The following is a 15211-nucleotide window of genomic DNA, read 5'->3' on the forward strand; positions in this document are numbered from 1 at the left end:
TATGATGCATCTCTCAATTCCTTGCTGAAAACATCAGTACTGAGGAAGTGGGAGGTTTTGGTTTCATTGTTTTTTAAATTAGTTTCAGGTGCACAAAACAAAGTAATACTTAGACGTTTATCATTTATATCCCTCACACTGTGTGGACCCCCCTCCCCTCATCCACTATTCCTCTGACATCGCACACAGCCATTACATTTCCACTGTCTCTATTCCTAATGCTGTGCTCCGCTTCTTGTAAGTATATTCATATAAACTTGTAGTTGACATTCATTATTGTTCAGCTTCCACTTCAGGTGTACAGTGCAGTGATCAGGCATCTACATCATCCCTGAGGTGGTCTCCCTAATGAGACAAGTGTCCATCGGATATCCTACAAAATCTTTACAACATTATTGATTACCTTCCCCAAATTAACTTTCGTAACCACGTGGCAATCTTGTGGTTACTGACTGCTTTCTAATTCCCTCACCTTCTCCCTTATCCCTACCCCCCCCCATCTAGGAACCCTCAGTTTTTCCTCTTTGTCCCCGAAACTGTTTCTGATTAGTTCATTCACTTATTCTCTTCTTTAGATTCCACATATAAATGAGATCATATGGTATTTGTCTTTCTCTGTCTGACTTATTCCACTTAACATAATGTTCTCTAGATCCATCCATGTTGTTACAAATGGTAAGATTTCTTTCTTCATGGTTGCGTAATACTCCATTGTATAAATGTACCACAGTTTCTTAATCCAGTCGTCTACCGATGGGCATTTCAGTTGTTTCCATGTCTTGGCTATTGTGTATAGTGCTGCAATAAATATAGGAGTGCATAAATTTTTTGAATTATTGTTTTTGATTTCTCCGGATAGATACCTAGGAGTGGAAATGCTGGATCATAAGGTAGTTTCATTTTCAGATTTTTCAGATATCTCCATACTGTTTTCCATAGTGGCTGCACCAATCTGTAATCCCACCAACAGTGCATAAGGGTTCCATTTTCTCCACATCCTCGCCAGCACTTGTTGTTTGTTAATTTATTGATGATAGCCATTTTGACTGGGGTGAGGTGGTATCTCATTGTGGTTTTTATTTGCATTTCTCTGATGGTTAGTGAGGTTGAGCATTTTTTCATATGTCAGTTTGCCATCTGCATGTCCGTTTTAGAAAAATGTCTCTTCATGTGCTCTGCCCATTTTTTAATTGGGTTGTTGTTTTTTTTTGGAGTTGAGTTGAGTGAGTTTTTTTATAAATTTGTGATATTAACCCCTTATTGGATATGTCATTGGCAAATATCTTTTCCCATTCAGTAGGATCCCTTGTTGTTTTATTGATGATTTCCTGTGCTGTGAAAAGACTTGAGTTTGATGTAATCCCACATATTATAGTTTGATGTAATCCCACATGTTTATTTTTTCTCTTACTTCCCTTGTGCGAGGGGATATATCAGTAAAAATCTTACTCCGGGTAATGTCTGTAAAGTTTCTTCCTATATTTTCTTCCAGGAATTTTATGGTTTCAGATCTTACATTTAAGTCTTTAAGCCATTTTGAATTTATTTTTGTATATGGTGTAAGGAGGTGGTCCAGCTTCATTTTTTTGCATGTGTCTGTTCAGGTTTCCCAGCACCATTTATTGAATAGACTGTCTTTACCTCACCATAAATTCTTGCTTCTATCATCATAAATTAAATGGCCAGATAGGCATGGATTTATTTCTGGCCTCTCTATTCTGTTGCATTGATCTATGTGTCTGTTTTTATGCCAGTACCATGCAGTTTTTATTACTGTAGCCTTGTAGTATAATTTGATGTCAGGTATCGTTATACCTTCCACTTTGTTCTTATTTCTCAAGATTGCTGAGGCTATCTGGGGTCTTTTATGGTTCAATATAAATTTTAGGATTATATGTTCTATTTCTGTGAAAAATGTCCTTGTTTGATAGGAATTGCATTGAATATGTATATTGCCTTAGGCAGTATGGACATTTTAACTATATTAATTCTTCCTATCCATGAACATGGGATGTGTTTTCATCTGTTTGTATCTTCTTTCATTTCTTTCTTCAGTGTCTTATAATTTTCTGAGTACAGATCTTTTATTTCTTTGGTTAAATTTATTCCCAGGTATTTTATAGTCTGTGAAGCAATTGTAAATGGGATTGTTTTTTTAATTTCTCCTTCTGTTGTTTTATTATAATTTAACTCTTATTTCTAAGGCACATTTCTAAGTTTCACAAACTTTAGTCTTTCAAATGCCAATTTCACTACTTTTCCATATCTACTTACTATCTGTACAATTATCAACCAAATATTTTTCTTTAAAACAAAATTGCTTTAAACAATTTACATAAGTTTATTTAAAAACAAAACCTTATATCACTATGGTAAATGGAAAACCAGTATCATTTGTCACAAAATACATTGTGAAAATAAACACAAGGAAAGCCAAATGATTTTAGTCTGTAGGCAGCCATTACCTGAAGAAGTCTTGCTCTCTCTGCTTGAGAAAGGAAACTAAAAATTATAGAGAGGTGACTTAGGCATACTAGGACAGAGGAGAATTTCTCTTTGATGTAATCGGAACCAGCGACTGAGGTCTCAGGCTGAGAACAAAAAAGGTTTTTTGTGACCCCATCATCTATAGAGAGTTGAAAACAATAGAGGTCGGATACCTTCTTAGGGCTTATCAGGAGGCAGCTGAGCCTGCTCCTGCTACTTTATGCTTCTTTCATTATGCATCCTTAAGTCCCTAAAAGCAGAGGCCTGGAGAGGGGCTGGGGAAATCATCAGGCCTGAATCCTCAGACTTGGTCTGCTGTGAGGTAGTGTGATTTGGCCTGAGGCAGTGAGGAGCCTGAGAGAACACTAACAGAGATCACACAATAGTGAGAACGATGGCATCTCTCCTCACTGGAAGTTGGATCAGTCTCCCAGTTTGGAGCTGCTAACCCAGCAGGGGGTGCAGAGACAGAGGCCTTGGAGGAGTCTGATTGTATCCCTAGCCATGACCCCTGGGAAAGGGAGCTGAGGGACAGCTGAAGTGGTCAGAATGAAGAAGAAGCCAGAGTGACCGTCTGCTGTCAGGGAACTATGCAATGCCCACTGAAAAACTCACTGTCACTCTAATGTGAGAATCAGAATTTGGATGCCTGGAACAAGGGAATATCAATAATCAATGAGTTTTAGCCAGAGAAGCAATGCTGCCAAGAGAGGATCAGACATCACTTAGTAGGGAAGAGACATTTTTCCCCTTTCCCTTCTTTTCTGAAAAAAAAAGGGAAAAGGGGATTTTATTGAGCATGGCAAAAGGTAGAAAAGAAAACATTTCATGCTTGTACTCCACTTGGTTCAGACTACTCAACACACCAGGTAGAGAAGGATAAAAACAACTTAAAAAGATCTCTTCATCCAACAAATGCCTATACTGGGACATCTGAAAATATCCTTAGAACCTCCTATAGTTTGGAAAACACTGCTTTAGGGGGAAGTAAAGAGTTGCCTTCAGCCCTACTCTCCCACCCTAGGGTTTCTAACCAGGGCACTGAAAATACGGTGGAAAGATATCTAAGCTGCTTCTCCTCTCAATCTTCATAAACTTTGGTCTGTCTTTTGCAAGTGATGGACATCCAGGGCAAAAGTTAGTAACACTACATACCTGACCAAAATGACTATTTTTCTCACTTGCTCTATTTTTCTTTTGCCTTACTGATTTCTCATTTCTTGCCTTTCCCTCCTCAGCAAGGGAGAATTCTGCCCAGCACTCTGCACTGCTTGAGCTTCCCAAGGCACCACAGGAGGGAAAGTGTTGTGGTACAGAAACTCCTGCCTGCAATGGCCAGAGTTTGATTTCAGGTTCTTCCTTGTTACCTATTTAGCCTTCGGCAACTCGTCAAACATACAACATACAACATTGTGTAAGGTGTACCAAGTGATGATTTATTACACTTATGTATTGTGAAATATGCTCGCATAACCCTACAGTAGGGTTAGTTAACATCTCCATCACTTTATAATTACCATTTGTTTTTTGTGGTGAGAACATTTAAGATCTACTCTTTTAGCAACTTGCAAGTATGAAGTACAGTATTGTTAACTATGGTTACCATGTTGTACCTTAGATCCTCAGAACTTATTCATCTTATAAGTGGAAGTTTGTACCCTTCGACCAACATTCCACTCCCCCACAACTCAGTTCCTGGAAACCACCAATCTACTCTCGCTTCTGAGTTCAGGATTTTTCAGATTCCACATATAAGGGAGATCATATAGTATTTGTCCTTATCTGTCTGACTTATTTCACTTAACACAATGCCCTCAAAGTCTATCCATGTTGTCACAAAAGGCAGGATTAGTATTCCATTGTAACTATAGATCACATTTTCTTGATCCAGTCATCTATGGATGGACATTTCAGTTGCTCCCATGTCTTGATTATTTGTGAGAAATGCTATAATAAACATGGGGGTGCTGATATCTCTTTGAGATATTGACTTGTTTTTCTTCAGATACATACCCAGAAGTAGAATTGCTGAATGATATGGTATTTCTATTCTTAATTTTTGAGGAAGTTCTGTACTGTTTTCCATAGTGACCGCACCAATGTACATCCTCACCAATAGTGCACAGGATTCCCTTTTCTCCACACTCTTACCAACACTTGTTATCTCTTGTCTTTTTGACAATAGCCATTCTAACAGGTGTAGGATGACATCAAATTGTGGTTTGGATTTTCATTTTCCTAATGATTAATGATGTTGAACATCTTTTCATGTCCCTATAGGCTTTTTGTATGTCTTCTCTGGAAAACATTATGAATTATAGAACACTAAAATAGTGCTATACGTTGTTCATGAATATATACAAGTGTAGGAAAAGTACAAATGTGTGGAAAAACACATGAAACTTATGCTAAAGGAACAAAGGGACTGGGGAAGGGTACATAGGGGCTTCAGCTGTAGTTAATAGTGTTTTATTTCTTTCTTGTTTTTTTTTAAAGAAATAGTCAAAGCAAATATAACAACTTATGAACAACTGTTCAATCTGGGTGGTAGGCACATGAATGGTTACTATATTATTCTCTATGCTTTTCTGTTTTGAAAAAAAATGTAATGTTTCAGCTCAATGCTGAAAATCTGGAGAAAACAGAAAGGATAAAGGCAATGACAACAACAAAACTTAACTAAAACAACTAATATCAACATTGATTGGTTTACGTACCACCCATCTTTTTATTCTCTTATACACACTAATACAGATAAACACAACTGAATCATTTTATTTTGTGATACCTAAGGCACCTGCTGGCAGCTGGCCTTTGGCCTAGGTGTCAAACAGCAGGTCTTATACAAAATAAAACCATTCCCACCATTCTTTTGTTATTAAAGTTTCTGGTTTATAAAATTGCCCTTTACAAAAGCTCTGTTGTGTAGAGTGTAAATATTTAATTTAATCCACATCCACTTAGGCCTGCCTGGTGTTTGTTTTTCATTTATATTTCACCATGTTACATAATGCCAAATTTATCTGCTCATTCACTTCATTCAGTTTCAAAAAACTACAAAGCAAAGTTGGTTTTCAGCATTGTATGTTCAGGTGATCATCTAAATTTTTCTTTTCTATCATTTCTACTTGGTTTAGAATTAATTGTATATGTTTTCTCCTATCTCAATAACAGATTTTTTTTTCTCACTACCTTTTCACTTTTTAACTACCTTCTTCTTTTAGTTTGGGTTCAAACTCAGGAGTTGATCAAGGTAAAGATTTCAACTCAACCTGTCAAGAAATCTGTATTTGCCCTCTAATATCTGAAAAAGCCACCCGTAAGTCTAAAATTGCACTGTCCAACATAGTAGCCACCAGTCACATGTGGCTACATTTACATTTATTAAAACTAAAAAAAATTAAAATTCAGTTCCTCACTCACACTAGGCATATTTCCAAGTACTCAGTAACTTCTGTGTTGGACAGCACAGATGTAGAACATGGCTGTATCTCAGAAAGAGCTGTTGGATAACGCTGGTCTGGAATTACATGGCAGCCGCTATGGTTGTTTCCTACACTTTCCAGATTGCCTACTTTCATCTTCCTAACGTTGAAAAATGTCTGTGTGTGCAACTCAGGATGAGGAAACTGGGGGTAATACATGAATGAAAAAGACAAAGCAAGCTAATGAGAGCCCTTTTCACTCTTCCGTAGAGACTGTTATTTCTAGCAAGCCTCTCAGGCTTCTGTCCTGGCCAACATCTTTCAGCTGTTACAAGATTTTCAGATCAAGATCTCACCAAGAGACATAAGTAGATCCACCCTTCTAAGGCTCCTTGCTATTTTATTTGTGAAGGAGAGTTTAAAAAGATTTGAAGCAAATGTAATAGGAATCCAGTTTTATCCTTAGACAAGCTTATAGTTACTGTATCTATCTATTCCCTTCTTGGAAATCAGACTAATAGTCAACTAACAGAGGCCGAGTGTGGAGAAATTGGCCAATATATATTCAGTGACTTCATAAGGTCTGTCAGTGGCTACAGCTCAGAATGACTCTTATTTACGTAGAGGACATACTCTACCGACAGGGCAACAAGATAAGCTAACACGTGCTAATTTTTGAATCAAAGAAAAATAGTTAGCAAATGAAATTCCTGGTGAATATGTCTTTCCAAAACTCATGAGGAGATTTTTCCTACAATGCTCTCTATTGTTTCTGTGATCTCACCTAGTGCACCATTATTGAATTTTTTGTTGGGTTTGTTCTCCCTCTGCATTTTTCCATTTGGCTTTTATAGAAATGTGCTTTATGGCTGTTCCAGAATGAGTCAATATACTATTTAAACGTTAAATCACCACACTTTATTAGAGCACCTATAAAGTATTTATTATTTCAATTAATAAAAGTATGTCCTTTGTAATAATTGCCTTGGGGCATGAGTACAAAGTTAAAAACACTCAGAAAGTTATTTAAAACTATAAAAGTCTTAAGCCAATGACAAATGTGTGCTTAAGGCATTAAGCTACTTTAAATAATTTTAAAGCAGCTTTCATGAAATTCTCTCTTATGGAGAAACCAGCTGAAGAAAGATAAATGTTGGTCCAAACTCTGAAGAAAGCCAAGCTGGAGCTTCTCCAGGATTGCAGTGGGGAGGAAGTACACAGGGTCCTCCATGATGCATCCTCGGTGGTTTTCATTTCCCTCTCGTCTAGATGGAATTTGGAACCTGTAAGTTGATGTGCTCTACCAGATCTCAAATTGCTGCAGCGCTGCAGAGAGAGGCAGTCACCAGGGTAACCAAATCTCAAACCACTTAGGTCTTTAATAGACATCGTCAACACTTAAAATTCTCCTCTGAAGCAAATAGGCAGCTTGCTCAGACCCTCCAAGATGAGTTCAATCTCATACTTTCAGATTTCCAGAAGTAAAGGAAATAAATCTGATGAGTTTTAATTTAATTTTGTAAGTCTTTTCCTGAACGCTAGGCAAATATTAGCACTTGTGCTGTCACCACAGCTTTCTTTTCAACTCACTAGAGGCTAATCATTACTTCTAGCTCCATGCCTTCGTCACTTTGCAGAAACAGTAATGATCTTGGAAAGAAAATCTGACTGATTTTAATCAGTCACACTGAGTTACAAATAACTAGTCACTTGCTGTTGAACGTATTATGTAGGACAATGCTCAGACCACCTGTATAAGGATAATCACATGCTTACAAAAAAAAAAAAAAAAAAAAAAGCAGATTCCTAGATGCCACCTAAGAGTCAATGACTCAGAACCTTTGGAGAGAGGTACCAGGAATCTGTACTCTCACAAGCTCTCTTCCATAATTGTTACATCACAATTTAACATGGAAAGGATGGAAAATAAAAAGGTTTTCTATGCCTTTTACTATGAAGAAATGAGATAAGTCAGAAATTTGGCTAAATCTCTGCACCAGAACAAAGGAAAATAAATAATTGAGAAATGATTCTGGGCAAAAAGCAGTAGAAGTATTTTAAAGCTATAAGTATTTCTAAGGGGTCCAGTGACTTGGCAAGGCAAGTGATCATATAATTCCTCATTTTTCAAGCTAGTTCCAATTGCAAATATCCTGTCCTGTTGGCGGAGAAAATCTGCAAGTGTTCATCTTCTCTTTATTCCGATTTCTTATTTGTATTTATAAAATGAAAAATAGACATTACTGTCCTACATACCACATAATGTTTTTGTAAAGGTGGATCAAATGAGAAAATATATGTGAAAGCAGTTTGCTAACGGTAAAGTGCTTTATAAATATTATTAGATCCAGGGAATAGTGAATTGTATTATTCTTTCATTGACTAATTCTTTATCATTTTGGAAAAATCAGTTACTAATTCAATCTTCTCTTTTGTGAATTAGGGCCATGTCTTTGAATCATGAGTGAACTATATTATGGCACAATCAATTCATTCATTGTTTGTCTTTGCAATCGAGTTAACCATATGGTAATTTATACTGATTATGGAGATATTTAGATAAGATGTATTACTTGGGGTTCTTCATAAATGTGGATGCTTCATCCCTCTCATGATTTTTTGTATTATTTCTTTTCATTTTTGCTGTTTGTTTAAAATGATCTATTTAGTATTTTAGTAAGTAACACATTTGCAAGAATCTAAAAGTATAAAAAGGTATAACATAAAGTCTCTTTGCTCCTCGATCTCCCATTCATTTCACTTCCCACCTGACATTTATAAGTAATCACCCTAATTGATTTCTTGTGTATTCTTCCAGAGATTATTTTTATCACACACAGGCAGATATAAGTATATATCATCCTTTCTTTTACTTTTTAATATGATGCCAGCATACTCCATACACTGTTTTGAACTTGTTTCACTTAACAATATGTCTTGGAGATCTTTCCCTAACACAATATAGAGTTTCCTCAATCTTTTTTATAGCTTCCGTCAATTCCATTGCACAGCTGCACTGTAATTCACCCAACCAGCCTCACGTTGATCAACTTTTAGGTGGATTCCAGTCTTTTGTCATTATAAATAATGTTGTGATGAATAAACACGAATAATATGAATAATAAAGTCATTATTTCCCATTTGTGTGAGTATAACTGGAAGATAAATTCCATATGGCTTATTTTCTAGTCTCTGAAATTCTGGTTGATTTTTGGGGACCATTCCCAAGTTGTGCACATTTCTCAACAATTAGGGAAACCAAAATTGTATACAATACTCTAAGAATAATCTTCCCAATGCTGAATATAGCAGATTGCTTTTCTTTCTTTTGTTCTTGCAAATCAGATGTACCAGAGTTGTAAACTAGTTTTTAAAAATGGCCTAACAACTATTCTAACAAATAAATTTTATTAAAAATAATGACCTAACATTACTGAAGAAAATTAATATCTAAACACCATGATTTCCAGTTATTTTACACTATTTATTTCTGCACATTCTCCCCTCCCCCCCCATACATGTTCTTTGTGTTGGTTTCTACCCGAATAAAAGGGTTTGATTAAGGTCAAGGTTGGCCAATACACAACAGTGAAAGCAATTACGAACAGGGTATAGAATGGGAAAATACTATTCAATACTATTTTAACTGTTAAGTAGTATGGTGGCTAGTCTGATTTAAAATATTTCATCTCATTATCTGATCATATGTCTCAATTTTAGCTTTAGAAAATACTATCACCACACAAATATAGAATATCTTTGGCCCAGGAATTTGGTAGCTATAGGCTGTTAATGTTTAAGGTGTCAGCAATTGCTTGAGAATGTCTAGTTTTCCTTAATGTTGATTAATGCTCAATAATTCAAAGTGACTTAGTGGCAGGCAAAAATTGTTACTAACTCTAAGGAAGTTTTGAGGTATTTACTAAGCATACTCATACACAAGCCAAGTGGTACTACATTAGTTTTTGATATAAAGTGGAACTTAAACAATCCCCAAAGTTCACTTTAACTAATTGTCTCACCATGATTTTCTCTATGTCTTACCTGTTCCTTCTCTTTTCTCCCAGGTCTCCTTTTGGCAGAATTTCTCAACCAGGCGTAAAACTGACTTTTTAAAAAATACTTCCTTCCATTTCCTCAAGGGATTGGCTAAAAATGGGGGTAGCAGTTTGAGTAATAAGTGGTCATGGATAACACATAAAGTTAGATGGGTGGTTGAGAGCTCACTTGTTTGGTTTTCATCAGATACTTCTGAACTCAAATCAGAATTGACTTATAACATAGCTGAGTGATAGATAAAACAGAACTCAGGATTGAACACCCCAGTTTTTTGTTTTAATAAAGAACTAAGCAAAATGGCACGAAATTATATAGAAAACCTATCATTGAAGGCACAAATCCTTAGACCTATCTGCACCGTTTCTCTCTGTAAATTCAACCTCATAGATCCTGAAAGCTTCAACCTTAATTTATCTAGGGCAGCAGCCAAGAGCAAAAGATTAAAAACAACCACTATAGAATAACTTTTCTTGCAAGGATGGGTTATTGCCCCATACATCAGTCTTTACGACTTGAAACTGTTACAATCTTTTTATTTGGTGATGTTAACTTGATCTTCTGGTATTCAGGATCACTTATCCTCATCAAACACGTCAGTTGATACATTTGCCTCATAATTTATCTTTACTGTTCTCTGTGCACTTCAGTGTACATAATTTCTATCAGATCTGAAAGGTTGCACACAGAGTCAAATCTCAATGATTCAAGTAATAGTTATGCTCTTTAAAATTACAGTTGACCCTTGAACAACACAGTTTTGAACTGTGCGGGTCCACTTATATGTGGAATTTTTCAATAAATACTGTAAATGTATCTTCTCTTCCTTATGATTTCTTAATAACATTTTCTTTTCTCTAACTTACTTTATTGTAAGAATACAGTATATAACACATGTAATATACAAAATACATGTTAGTAGACTGTTTATGTTGTTGATAATGCTTTTGGTCAACAGCAGTCTATTAGTAGCTAAGTTTTTGGGGAGTCAAATGTTGTTCATGGATTTTTGGGTGTCTGCACCCCTAACTGCTCTCCCCACCTGCATTGTTAAAGGATCAACTGTATTTGCATCAAATATTCAATTCTGTCTGCTTCTCACAGGCTCTTCTTTTAGGGGCAACCTCTTACTTTTCGATTTTACCCCTGGATACTCTTCAGTATGCATTTCAAAGGAAAAAAATTTTTTCTCACATCACCACACCACATCTAACAAATTTAACAAAACTTCTCAAGATGAATCTTCATTTCATAATATTTTATCATGGCTGTATAATTTAGTGTGTGAATACCAGCAAAGTACAGATGGTACAACCCTGGTTTTCTGTAAAGATCTGGAGCAAATCTGGCCATTCCAAGATTAGCAACATCTGAAGATATGACAGTGAGGTTAGTCACCACACAGTGAATAACTCCCTTGTATGGTCTGCAGCCCATCCCAAAAAGGAGTGAGACATGATTTACAATAGTGTATCTGGAAACAACTCAAGTCTTCAGCAGCCTTCATCATGTAAAATGTAATGAGGGGTTTAAAGACTGATTTAGAATGTTTCTGGACTGCTGGATGCAGAACCCTTTTTATCTCAAAATAGTACAGTCATCATCAAACGTCCCTGTAGGGCAGGAGTCCAGGAGCTGCTTTGAATGCTGCTGACTATGCTTTTAAGGAGGTATGCCAGAAAATGTGATTAGGAACAAGAGTCAGTAGAAAGAAAGCCACATCAAGGTGCCTCCAGAATTTGGATATCAGGTCACCTTTTGAGAGTAAAGCTACTGAGAGCAGATGTTTATTTCAAATAGCTACCGGCAGAGGGAATATAATTGTGGATGAAAATACAGGAAATACTCATTTCTAATAAATGAGCACTGAGATATTTGGTGGTGTTTAAGGAGTATGTGTCTAATCTAGTGCTTAACTCTTTCGCTGCATTAATTGATTTCAAGTCTTTTTTTCCAAAATGTGTCAGAAATCCACAAAAAAACAAAAGTCGGTATTTTGACTATTTTATGCATTTAATAATAACAATATAAATGATATTATTTGTATGTATAAAAATTTCCCATTGTTATTCATTCTTGAAAAACAAAAAAAATATAAAAATGTACATTGCTTTCCTAAATTTCCTTTCTGGAAGTTTCCATCTGCAGTCAGTGGATGAAAATATTCATTCGTATATATCCGACTACCATGGCAAAAGGGGTAAGAGAGACAGGTCTAGAAAGAGGAAGATCTGGGTTCAAATCCTATTGTTTTCACCTAATTTCTATGAAACCTGGAAAAAATGATCTAATCTCCCTAAGCCTTAGACAGTTGTATTAAATTAAAAATTAAATGAAGTAATTTTCAGTTTCTTATATACCTGATATCGAAAAGGATATTCCCCAAATAGCTAGTATGAATATTCTGATCTCTTGAAATCTGTAACCGCATTGTCAATGGATGCATTATCTTTTAGTTCTACATAGCAATCTCTTTTGAGTTTGGTTACCTTAAAGTAGTATTTTATGGGCTCTGATAAGACCTACAAAACAGAGAACTACCATGTGACCCAGAAATTCTATTTTTAGGTATATACCCAAGAGAAATTAAAACATATGTCCAAACAAAAACTTGTACACAAATGTCCATAAACACGTCATTCATAATAGCCAAAAAGTAGAAACAACCTAAATATCCATCAACTGATGAATGGTTAAATGAGATGTGGTATATATATATACATATATATATATGTATATATATATACATATATGTGTATATATATATACATATATACATATATATCACATACATATATATATAATGAACATATATATGAATATATATAACAATAAAAAGGAATGAAGTACTGATACATGCTGTAACATAGTTGAACCTTGAAAATATGTTTAGTGAAAAAAGCCAGTCATCAGAGACTACATATTTTATGATTCCATTTATATGAAAAGGTCAATCCATAGATACAGAAAGTAACTTAGTGGTTGCCTAAAGCTTGGGGGAGGGAAGCAGGGGGGAATGGAGACTGACTACGAATGGGTTCAGAGTTTCTTTTTGATGTAATGAAAATGTTCTAAAATTGGCAATTGTTGCACTACTCTGTGAATGTACTAAAAACCATTGAGTTATATACACTTTAAATGGGTGAATTGTATGGTATGTAAAGTACCTCTCAATAAAGCTGTTATATATTAAAAAATAAAAACAGAACAAAACAACAAACAATAAAACAGGAACAGAACTTGGGGTTCCATCAAACCCTTCTTACTCTGTGAGGCTCTGCCTGAGATAGCGAGGCTCACTCTCTGACATTTCTTAATTAAAATAACAAACAAACAAACACTGTCAATAAGTCAAAGAAGAAGGGTATGTTATATTAGCTTTTTCTACATCTTACCTTCGACTCAAAGGTTTTCAAGTAATTTAAAGCTGTGCGGTTTCATAGACTACCTAAACAACATGTATTTAATGATGCATAGAATAATAAGTGGAATACCAAAATAAGGATCCCAGGAAAGACAGTTTGGAAGGGGAAAAGATGAGGTTTTCCTGGCAGTAATATCCAAACTAAAATGAATGTTGAGAAATATAGTCACTGACATTGTCTATTTCCTACCTAATGTCCTTTCTCCAATTCTCCCTTCCTATTTGATTTTCAGTTATCACCCCTCCCTCACACTTTCCTCACCTCTATATCCTTGGGAGGTCCTGGTTGACTTAAGACACTCAGCAGATTGTATTTTTGCCCCTCCCCTCCATCTCCCAGTTATTGATTCAGGAATGGGTATGTTACCTAAATTTTTCAACCAGAGAATCTCAGGACTCTTGCTTGAAAGGCTGGGGCAGGAGCTGTCTTTTCTTCTGGACCATGTCCTGTGTTGATTTAGCGTAGCATCTGAAATTGTTGCGGATAACTCATTGTTAGCCTGTGGATGAAGCTGACACATGAGGACCAGAAGAATCACAGAGATGTGTGTGGAAGTCCTGATCGGAACCGTGCCTGCTCTCTACCCCTTCACCTCTACATTTTTCTAGTTATGTAAGCCAATAAATGCCATTTTTATTTAAGCCAATTTCACATTTCTGTTATTTACAGCCAAACACATAAAAATGAGACAATTCTAATAAACTCTAAACTCATATCTAAACCTAATACCTATTAAGATACTTAGGACAATGGCTGGCGCATAGTAAGTACTTTCTAAGGGTTAGTTATAGTTATTATTATCAATAGAAATGTTAGTATTATAAAATGGAGATAATGCTAATGCTTAAGCTATCTATTTAACAAGGCATTATTAATAAGACAAAGAAAAACAAAAGAGGAGTGTAAGAGGAGTATCACTCCATTATAAAAGTAATTCATATCCATTATAGAAAATTAGAAAAGCACCGAAATATATTAAGAAGAATAAAACAATCATTTACAATCCAACCATCCAGAAAAAATTCATGTGTTGGTTTTCTTCTAGACTTCTTTAAATGTGCAATTGAAATTATTCTATATATAAAATTTTGCATTCTGCTTTTTAAAAAATTTACCATATCTCATAAACATTTTCCATTATTTATTCTCATTTTGGATTATTTTCCTAAAATGGAGTCCTAGCAATGAAATAAATAAGTCTTACAGAGTTCTTTTGAACATGAAATGAGATCATGGATACCAAAGAAATGTGAAAATTAAAAAGCACTATATAAATATGAACTCCTCTTATAATATCATTGTCTCTTCCACAAACTTGCTCTTCCTGCTGAATTCTCTATTTTGCTGAATTGCACCAGCATAATCACCATCACCATAAACAACTAACCACCATTATCTACTACTGTATCAAGCACTTGCTATGTAGTATGCACTGGATAAAACATGTAAGCGCTTTATCCATTGTTTAGTCTGTATGAGATCCCTGCCGAAAAGGTGATATTATCTTATTTTGCAAACAGAATGTTAAGGTTTGATGAAATTAAATCACTTAAGGTCACACAACCTGAAATTCATCTGAATCTAAAGTCCCTGTTTAACCGCTGTGTTATCGGCTGCCATTCCCTACCTTCTCTCCAATGTGCATTTCTTCTGTGTTTCTCAGGTCATCAGGTGGGGCAGTTTCTAACCCCGATGTCACTCTCCTCCGCGTTTCTATTTCTTCTGTCCTGGTCCAGGTTCTCACTATGTCTCCCCTGGATTATTTTCACAGTATCCTGGTCTGGCCCATTCTGACTGTCCTGCTGCTGACAGAGTTAT

The sequence above is a fragment of the Rhinolophus hipposideros genome (genome assembly GCF_964194185.1).
Source record: "Rhinolophus hipposideros genome assembly, chromosome: 24".
Taxonomy (NCBI): Eukaryota; Metazoa; Chordata; class Mammalia; order Chiroptera; family Rhinolophidae; genus Rhinolophus; species Rhinolophus hipposideros.